This window comes from Pseudophryne corroboree, chromosome 1, assembly GCF_028390025.1.
Source record: "Pseudophryne corroboree isolate aPseCor3 chromosome 1, aPseCor3.hap2, whole genome shotgun sequence".
Lineage (NCBI taxonomy): Eukaryota > Metazoa > Chordata > Amphibia > Anura > Myobatrachidae > Pseudophryne > Pseudophryne corroboree.
The window spans coordinates 271,658,429-271,667,301 of NC_086444.1; the positions used below are offsets into that span (position 1 = coordinate 271,658,429).

At 47.1% G+C, this 8,873-nt stretch overlaps 1 long non-coding RNA gene across 1 annotated transcript in view; it reads right to left on the bottom strand.

The window, feature by feature from the left end:
- Positions 1-6,339, bottom strand: part of LOC135056793 (uncharacterized) — a 90,764-nt gene extending 84,425 nt beyond the window's left edge. The window contains exon 1 of the long non-coding RNA XR_010244078.1: positions 6,148-6,339. This is a non-coding gene — a long non-coding RNA (uncharacterized LOC135056793). The remainder of the gene's footprint in view (positions 1-6,147) is intronic.
- Between the last annotated feature and the right edge of the window lie 2,534 nt (positions 6,340-8,873).

Below are 8,873 nucleotides of genomic sequence, written 5' to 3' on the forward strand. Positions count from 1 at the left end.
TCACGGAGCGATCGCTGCTTAAAATCTAAGCAATCTGACTAGATTGCTTAGATTTTAAGCACGATCGCTCCGTGTGTAGCCCCCTCAGCGATAGCGATGCGCAGCCCCGCGCATCGCTATCGCTGCTGCTAGATTGGCCTGCATGCAGGCCAATCTAGCGGGTCGCTCGTTTCACCCGCTGGGTGAAGTGAGCGGCCCCCCGTCTCCCCCCGCACGCTCAGCACATATCGCGCTGTGCTGAGCGGCGGGAGAGATGTGTGCTGAGCGGTTCGCTCAGCACACATCTCTCTGCCATCGGCCAGTGAGTACTGGCCTTTAGCCTGCCATTGTTATGTACCTGATCCCTGAACTGCATGTATTTCTAGACAGGTTAGAAACACTCCAATATTAATTTATTAACGTGGTTGCCCACCTTACATTCTCTGATTTAAAAAAGTTATATTATATTCTACTTTCTGTGACAAAAAGCATCCAAGTGACAACCAAATAATGCAGAGACCAGTGAATAATAAAAATAAGATTTTACTTACCGATAAATCTATTTCTCGTAGTCCGTAGTGGATGCTGGGGACTCCGTCAGGACCATGGGGATATAGCGGCTCCGCAGGAGACAGGGCACAATAATAAAAGCTTTAGGATCAGGTGGTGTGCACTGGCTCCTCCCCCTATGACCCTCCTCCAAGCCTCAGTTAGGATACTGTGCCCGGACGAGCGTGCATAATAAGGAAGGATATTGAATCCCGGGTAAGACTCATACCAGCCACACCAATCACACCGTACAACCTGTGATCTGAACCCAGTTAACAGTATGATAACAACGAAGGAGCCTCTGAAAAGATGGCTCACAACAAGAATAACCCGATTTTTGTAACAATAACTATGTACAAGTATTGCAGACAATCCGCACTTGGGATGGGCGCCCAGCATCCACTACGGACTACGAGAAATAGATTTATCGGTAAGTAAAATCTTATTTTCTCTGACGTCCTAGTGGATGCTGGGGACTCCGTCAGGACCATGGGGATTATACCAAAGCTCCCAAACGGGCGGGAGAGTGCGGATGACCCTGCAGCACCGAATGAGAGAACTCCATGTCCTCCTCAGCCAGGGTATCAAATTTGTAGAATTTAGCAAACGTGTTTTCCCCTGACCAAGTAACTGCTCGGCAAAGTTGTAAAGCCGAGACCCCTCGGGCAGTCGCCCAAGATGAGCCCCCTTCCTTTTGGAATGGGCTTTTACCGATTTTGGCTGTGGCAGGCCTGCCACAGAATGTGTAAACTGAATTGTATTACAAATCCAGCGAGCAATCGTCTGCTTAGAAGCAGGAGCACCCATCTTGTTGGGTGCATACAGGCTAAACAGCGAGTCAGATTTTCTGACTCCAGCCTTCCTGGAAACATATTTTTCAGGGCCCTGACAACTTCAAGTAACTTGGAGTCCTCCAAGTCCCTAGTACCCGCAGGTACCACAATAGGTTGGTTCATGTGAAAAACAGAAAACACCTTAAGGAGAAATTGAGGACGAGTCCTCAATTCTGCCCTGTCAGAATGAAAAATTAAGTAAGGGCTTTATATATGATAAAGCCGCCAATTCTGACACACGCCTGGCTGAAGCCAGGGCTAATAGCATCGTCACCTTCCATGTGAGATATTTTAAGTCCACAGTGGTGAGTGGTTCAAACCAATGTGACTTTAGGAAACTCAAAACAACATTGAGATCCCAAGGTGCCACTGGGGCACAAAAGGAGGCTGTATATGCAGTACCCCTTTTACAAACATCTGAACGTCAGGCACTAAAGCCAGTTCTTTCTGGAAGAAATTCGACAGGGCCGAAATTTGAACCTTAATGGACCCTAATTTTAGGCCCATAGACAGTCCTGTTTTCAGGAAATGTAGGAAACGACCCAGTTGGAATTCCTCTGTAGGGGCCTTCTTGGCCTCACACCACGCAACATATCTTCGCCAAATGCGGTGAAAATGTTTTGCGGTTACATCCTTCCTGTCTTCGACCAGGGTAGGGATGACTTCATCTGGAATGCCCTTTCAGGATCCGGCGTTCAACCGCCATGCCGTCAAATGCGGCCGCGGTAAGTCTTGGAACAGACAAGGCCCCTGCTGGAGCAGGTCCTTTCTTAAAGGTAGAGGCCACGGGTCTTCCGTGAACATCTCTTGAAGTTTCGGGTACCAAGTCCTTCTTGGCCAATCCGGAACCACGAGTATCATTCTTACTCATCTCCCTCTTATGATTCTCAGTACTTTTTGTATGAGAGGCATAGGAGGGAACACATACTCTGACTGGTACATCCACAGTGTTACCAGAGCGTCCACCGCTATTGCCTGAGGGTCCCTTGACCTGGCGCAATATCTAGTTTTTTGTTCAGGCGGGACGCCATCATGTCCACCTTTGGTTTTTCACAACGGTTTACAATCATGTGGAAGACTTCCCGATGAAGTCCCCACTCTCCCGGGTGGAGGTCATGCCTGCTGAGGAAGTCTGCTTCCCAGTTTTCCACTCCCGGAATGAACACTGCTGAGAGTGTTATCACATGATTTTTCGCCCAGCGAAGAATCCTTGCAGTTTCTGCCATTTCCCTCCTGCTTCTTGTGCCGCCCTGTCTGTTTACGTGGGCGACTGCCGTGATGTTGTCCCACTGGATCAATACCGGCTGACCTTGAAGCAGAGGTCTTGCTAAGCTTAGAGCATTGTAAATTGCCCTTAGCTCCAGTATATTTATGTGGAGAGAAGTCTCCAGACTCGATCACACTCTCTGGAAATTTTTTCCTTGTGTGACTGCTCCCCAGCCACTCAGGCTGGCATCCGTGGTCACCAGGACCCAGTCCTGAATGCCGAATCTGCGGCCCTTTCATAGATGAGCACTCTGCAGCCACCGCAGAAGAAACACCCTTGTCCTTGGAGACAGGGTTATCCGCTGATGCATCTGAAGATGCGATCCGGACCATTTTTCCAGCAGATCCCACGTAAAGGTTCTTGCGTGAAATCTACCGAATGGGATCGCTTTGTAAGAAACCACCATTTTTCACAGGATCCTTGTGCAATGATGCACTGATACTTTTCCTGGTTTTAGGAGGTTCCTGACTAGCTCGGATAACTCCCTGTCTTTCTTCTCCGGGAGAAAACATCCTTTTCTGGACTGTGTCCAGAATCATCCCTAGGAACAGTAGACGTGTCGTCGGAAAAAACTGCGATTTTGGAATATTTAGAATCCACTCGTGCTGTCGTAGAACTACTTAAGATAGTGCTACTCCGACCTCCAACTGTTCTCTGGACCTTGCCCTTATCAGGAAAGCGTCCATATTTCTTTTAAGAAGAATCATCATTTCGGCCATTACCTTGGTAAAGACCCGGGGTGCCGTGGACAATCCAAACGGCAGCGTCTGAACTGATAGTGACAGTTCTGTACCACGAACCTGAGGTACCCTTGGTGAGAAGGGCAAATTTGGACATGTAGGTAAGCGTCCCTGATATCCAGTGACACCATATCGTCCCCTTCTTCCTGGTTCGCTATCACTGCTCTGAGTGACTCCATCTTGATTTGAACGCTTGTATGTAAGTGTTCAAATATTTCAGATCTCACCTAGCCGTCTGGCTTCAGTACCACAATATAGTGTGGAATAATACCCCTTCCCTTGTTGTAGAAGGGGTACTTTGATTATCACCTGCTGGGAATACAGCCTGTGAATTGTTCCCAATACTGCCTCCCTGTCGGAGGGAGACGTTGGTAAAGCAGACTTCAGGAACTTGTGAGGGGGAGATGTCTCGAATTTCCAATGTACACCTGGGATACTACGTGTAGGATCCAGGAGTCCACTTGTGAGTGAGCCCACTGCGTGCTGAAACTCTTGAGATGACCCCCTACCGCACCTGAGTCCGCTTGTACGGCCCCAGCGTCATGCTGCGGACTTGGCAGAAGCTGTGGAGGGCTTCTGTTCCTGGGAATGGGCTGCCTGCTGCAGTCTTCTTCCCTTTCCTCTACCCCTGGGCAGATATGACTGGCCCTTTTGCCCGCGTGCCCTTATGGGGACGAAAGGACTGAGACTGAAAAGACTGTGTCCTTTTCTGCTGAGATGTGATTTGGGGTAACAAAAGGTGGATTTTTCAGCTGTTGCCATGGCCACCAGGTCCGATGGACCGCCCCTTTATACGGCAATACTTCCATGTGCCGTCTGGAATCTGCATCACCAGACCACTGTCGTCTGGCAGATATGGACATCACATTTACTCTTGATGCCAGAATGCAAATATCCCTCTGCGCATCTCGCATATATAGAAATGCATCCTTAAAATGCTCTATAGTCAATAAAATCTTGTCCCTGTCAAGGGTATCAATATTTTCAGTCAGGAAATCCGACCAAGCCCCCTCAGCGCTGCACATCCAGGCTGAGGCGATTGCTGGTCGTAGTATAACACCAGTATATGTGTATATACTTTTAGGATATTTTTTCAGCTTCCTATCAGCTGGCTCCTTGAGGGCTGCCGTATCTGGAGACGGTAACGCCACTTGTTTTTATAAGCGTGTGAGCGCCTTATTCACCCTAAGGTGTGTTTCCCAACTCGCCCTAACTTCTGGCGGGAAAGGGTATACCGCCAATAATTTTCTATCGGAGGAAACCCACGTATCATCACACACTTCATTTAATTTATCTGATTCAGGAAAAACTATAAGTAGTTTATTCACACCCTACATAATACCCTTATTTGTGGTACTTGTAGTATCAGAAATATGTAACACCTCCTTCATTGCCCTTAACATGAAACGTGTGGCCCTAAAGGAAAATACGTTTGTTTCTTCACCGTCGACACTGGAGTCAGTGTCCGTGTCTGTGTCTGTGTCGACCGACTGAGGTAAATGGGCGTTTTTACAAGCCCCTGACGGTGTCTGAGACGCCTGGACAGGTACTAATTTGTTTGCCGGCCGTCTCATGTCGTCAACCGACCTTACAGCGTGTTGACATTATCACGTAATTCCTAAATAAGCCATCCATTCCAGTGTCGACTCCCTAGAGAGTGACATCACCAATACAGGCAATTTGCTCCGCCTCCTCACCAACATCGTCCTCCTACATGTCGACACACACGTACCGACACACAGCACACACACAGGGAATGCTCTGACAGAGGACAGGACCCCACTAGCCCTTTGGGGAGACAGAGGGAGAGTTTGCCAGCACACACCAAAAACGCTATAATTATACAGGGACAACCCCTTATACAAGTGTTTTCCCTTATAGCATTTTTATATATGTAATCATATCGCCAAATAAGTGCCCCCCCTCTCTGTTTTAACCCTGTTTCTGTAGTGCAGTGCAGGGGAGAGCCTGGGAGCCTTCCTCACAGCAGAGCTGAGCAGGAAAATGGCGCCGTGTGCTGAGGAGAATAGGCCCCGCCCCCTTTTCGGCGGGCTCTTCTCCCGGAGTTTGTGAGATCTGGCAGGGGTTAAATACATCCATATAGCCTCAAGGGCTATATGTGATGTATTTTAGCCATAAAAAGGTATTATACATTGCTGCCCAGGGCGCCCCCCCCAGCGCCCTGCACCCTCAGTGACAGTTGGTGACTGTTGGTGAAGTGTGCTGACAACAATGGCGCACAGCTGCAGTGCTGTGCGCTACCTTATGAAGACTGAAAGTCTTCTGCCGCCTGTTTCTCTGGACCTCTTCAACTTCGGCATCTGCAAGGGGGGTCGGCGGCACGGCTCCGGGACGAACCCCAGGGTGAGACCTGTGTTCCGACTCCCTCTGGAGCTAATGGTGTCCAGTAGCCTAAGAAGCAAATCCATCCTGCACGCAGGTGAGTTTTCTTCTCTCCCCTAAGTCCCTCGTAGCAGTGAGCCTGTTGCCAGCAGGACTCACTGAAAATAAAAAACCTAACTTAAACTTTTATTCTAAGCAGCTCAGGAGAGCCACCTAGATTGCACCCTTCTCGTCGGGCACAAAAATCTAACTGAGGCTTGGAGGAGGGTCATAGGGGGAGGAGCCAGTGCACACCACCTGATCCTAAAGCTTTTATTATTGTGCCCTGTCTCCTGCGGAGCCGCTATATCCCCATGGTCCTGACGGAGTCCCCAGCATCCACTAGGACGTCAGAGAAATACGTAGAGATGAATTATGTATCTACACAGAGACTTACCTCCCCAAGGTACCTAAATCCAGCTACTCTGCTTCTTCAACTACAGGTCATTGCTTCCCTCTTCTCTCCACTGCAATGGATTAGTTCATAAGCCCCATCATCCTTATCAAGGAAGGTGTTCACCAAGGCCCAGTTACCATCTTCCTTCTTCCTACTCCATTTCTCCAATAAATTAATGTGCGACCCTGCAGATGGCTGGGTATATTTAAAATTAAAGTGTCAATAATGAATAATAATGATGCACTATTAAAAACTTTCCTCTCCTTATTAATTTGTATTCTTTTTTTTTCTTTGTCATTTGAATGTAGTTGTATGGGATGTGAAATAAAGTTATATATTTATGGATGTGGAATTCATTATCCAGAATATTTGTGTTGTCCGAATAATATAAGGAATTACTTATCTCTTTTTTCACAATGGGGTAAATTTACTAAGGTGGGAGGGTTGTTTTTTAGAACTGGTGTTGTTGCCCATAGTAACCAGTCAGATTCTATCTATTATCTTCTAGAAGCAGTTAGATAAATGTTAAGTAGAATTTTGTTGGTTGCTATGAGCAACATAACCAGTTCAAAAAGACTCCCACCTTAGTAAATTTACCCCAATGATCCTGACACTCCTCTCATTGGTGGAAATTTACTAAGGTCCCGATTTGATTTGAGTTTACATTTTCAGACGAAAATGCAACTCGGAAATTTACTAAACACAAATCACAGCAGTGTTGGGGCAATTCATATTGAGATACACTGCTGTCCACACAAATACGAATCAATAGACTATTGGTCAAACATGGTTGTTTGTTCACATACACCTCATACGACATGGAAATTTACTAAGAATTTGTATTCTCTATTACTGCCGACAATGGGGGTCACGCCGACCTGATCGCTCGCTGCAGTTTGTCGCAGCGCAGCGATCGGGTCGGAACTGCGCATGCGCTGGTGCTGCAGTGCGCCGGCGCGTGGCAGCTTTCGTTGCCTAACGATCGCCTCTGAGTCAGAGGCGGACGCTGGGTGGGAGGGGGCTGAACGGCGGCGTGAAGCCGCCGTTTAGGGGGAGCGGTCCGGCCAATGCAGGCGTGGCCGGACCGTTGGGGGGGCGGGCCGCGGCGGCTGCGTGACGTCTCACGCAGTCGCTGCGGCCAGTGGCAGCGACAATTATCTTCTGGCCAGCCGCAGAAGCTGCGCTGGCCGGGATTTTCTCCTCAAATACAAAGGCATCACCGCTGTGCGGTGCTTTTGTATTTGTGCGGAGGCGGGGGGGCCGGACTGACATGCGGGGCGGACTAGCCCTGTGCTGGGCGTCCCCCCACATGTCAGGGAAGATGATCATAGCTGTGCTAAATTTAGCACAGCTACGACCAACTCGGAATGACCCCCAATAGCCAAACACTGCCGCAAAAGAATGGAATTCGTACAGAAATAGAAATTTCAAATAGACCTGCTTTTGGCTGGCGTGTTTGAAGAATCATACACGGAACGGATCAGTGAGATCCATGTATGCTTCTCTGTGTAAAAGTGAGTAAAATAGTTAAAAATTAAATAAAAAATTGTGTGGGTGACCTCAATTAACCTCGCGGTCTACCGCAGACCGCAAATTTCCCACCACTGACTATAATGGAGGATCGCGATCCTCCATTGTAGCCTATGCGCTCTACCTGATTGACAGGCCAGGAGCGCACCACCAATAAGGAGAACGCTATGATGTGGCGCTCCCTGGTTGGCTGGCAGGTCCCCAACTGACAGAAGTCACGAGGGGTCCCACCATTTGGGGAAAGGGGATCCATGTGTGGTTTGGGTTTTAGCGGTTTGTTATTTTATTAACCCCTGGATGCCTACATGGAAAGAAGAGGACTGATCACACTAAATGATAACTACCTAGTCCAACTAATTGAGGAACCAACTAGGTACAATGCAATCTTAGACCTGGTATTAACAAACAATCAGGATTTGGTATCGGGTATTATAGTAGGGGAACCCATAGGAAACAGCGACCATAATATGGTCACATTCAATATCAGTTTCTACAAACAGCCCTATACTGGCTCAACTAGGACTTTAAATTTTAGCAAAGCAAATTTTGAAATGATGAGGGTATTTTTCAGGGATATTGAATGGGAAGGTTTGTTTTTAGGAAAAAATACTACGGAGAAATGGGAGGTACTAAAATTCCTGCTAGCTAAAAATACACTCAAATATATTCCTATGAGTAGCAAAAAAGGGAATAAAAATCATAAACCGATGTGGCTTAACAAAAAGATTAAGGAACTTATGGGCAAGAAAAGGCGAGCATTTAAAAAATACAAATCTGACGGGGAAGCAGAGTCATTTCAGCACTATAAGGAATGTAACAAAAATTGCAAAAAGGAAATAAGAGCGGCTAAAGTAGAAACTGAAAAACTAGTAGCAAAGGAAAGCAAAGCAAATCCCAAAAAATTCTTTAAATACATCAATAGCAAGAGATTAAAAAAGGAGAGTATAGGCCCTTTGAAGGGACACGTTGGGAGTCTTAAGCAAAAATGATAATGACATAGCGAACACACTAAATGAGTTTTTTTCAACAGTATTCACTAGAGAGGACCCAATTCAGGGACTGACACACAATCTCAATAAGGACAATATCACACTGATAGGTACTTATTTAAGCGAGGAAGTAGTCTGTCACCGATTAAAACATTTAAAGATTAATAAATCACCAGGGCCCAATGGTATTCATCCAAGGGTTCTAAT